The sequence below is a fragment of the Echinops telfairi genome, unplaced genomic scaffold, assembly GCF_000313985.2.
Source record: "Echinops telfairi isolate 266 unplaced genomic scaffold, ASM31398v2 ScPeMD7_18;HRSCAF=68, whole genome shotgun sequence".
Taxonomy (NCBI): domain Eukaryota; kingdom Metazoa; phylum Chordata; class Mammalia; order Afrosoricida; family Tenrecidae; genus Echinops; species Echinops telfairi.
In genome coordinates, this window is record NW_022103915.1 from 56,606,213 (window position 1) to 56,607,678 (window position 1,466).

At 35.1% G+C, this 1,466-nt stretch overlaps 1 protein-coding gene across 1 annotated transcript in view; it reads left to right on the plus strand.

Moving 5' to 3' along the window:
• L2HGDH (L-2-hydroxyglutarate dehydrogenase) overlaps positions 1-1,466 on the plus strand; it is a 70,614-nt gene that overhangs the window by 58,885 nt on the left and 10,263 nt on the right. The window lies entirely within an intron of this gene.

Genomic DNA, 1,466 nt, shown 5'->3' on the forward strand with positions numbered 1-1,466 from the left:
TACTGAGTGAGGTGATAGCTCCTTGTTTTGAGGTGCATCTTTCTAATGGCTAATGATCAAAAGCATTTCCTCATGTTTGTGGGCTGGTTAAAGGTTTTTGGTGAAATGTTTCTTCATGTCCTCTGCCCATTTTAAAAACGGATTATTTGTCTTTTTCTTGTTGAAGTATTGAAGTTTTCCATGCATTTCTGAGATTAGTTCCTTATCCAGTATGTCATTGCCAAATATTTTTCTTCCAGTCTGTTGATTCTCTTCTACCCTTTTGGTGAGCTCTTTTGATGCTTCGAAATATCTAATATTTAGAAAGTCGCAGTCATCTATTTTGTCCCCTTTTGTGTGTATATTTCATTTTTTTAAATAGTACATCTATGCCATGTATCAGGGCCCCTAGGTGTGTCCTGTTTTTGTCATTGATGATCTTTATAAATTCAGGTTTTGCATTAGGTCTTTAGTCCATCTTGAGTTCATTTTTAAATGTGGTATGAGTTACGGGCCCTGTTTCATTCTTCAGCATATGTATATCCAGTGTTCCAGAACTGTTTGTTAACAATATTATCTCTTCTTCGTTTAATTCATTGTTTATTTATCAAATATCAGCTCTCTATAAATGAATGGATTTCCTTCTAGGTTCTCAGTTCCGTCTGTTTAGTTGGTTCATGTATTTATTGTAGCAGTACTATGCTGTGTGGACTGTGCAGTAGTAGGTTTGAGATCGGGAAGTTCGTTAGTAGGTGCATTGCTTATCTAGGGTCTCTCTCCTTTCATATAAAGTTGGTGGGGAAAAAAGTCGGTGATTAGTTTTTTTCTTTTTTTGTGTGATTAGGTTTTTTTATCTCAAAAGAATTATGGCATCTGGATCAGTATTGCATTATATTAAATCTTATCCATGAACATGGTGTATTCCTCCATTATGTAAATCTCCTTTGGTTTCTTATACTGTTTTATACGGTCTTTGTTTCGCTGGTTATATTTATTCCTAGGTCTTTCATCCTTAGGTGACTATTGTACGATCTGAAGAGAAACCAGAGTATACCTTAGGTGACTATTGTAAATGGTACCATTTACATGATTTCCTTTTCAGAGCTTTTAGTGTAAAGGAATCTGGCTAATATTTTATATTGATCTTGTACCCAGCCATTTTGCTGACTCTTTCAGCTAGTCTCCAAATATTCATTCCAAGTCTACGTATAGGATCATATCATCTGCAAGTAACCATTTTACTTTTAATTTCTCTTAGCTGTAAGGCTTCCAGCACAACATTGACTTAAGAGTGATGATACGGGCATTCTTGTGTGGTTCCCATTCACAAGGGGAATGCTTTCAATTTCTCTCTGCTGATAGTAATATTGGCCGTTTGTTTTGTGTGTATACCCTTTAATATGCTGAGGAGTTTCCCTTCTATTACTATTTTGTTGAATATTTTTATAAGGAATGGATGATGGATTTTATCAAATGCCTTTTCTGCA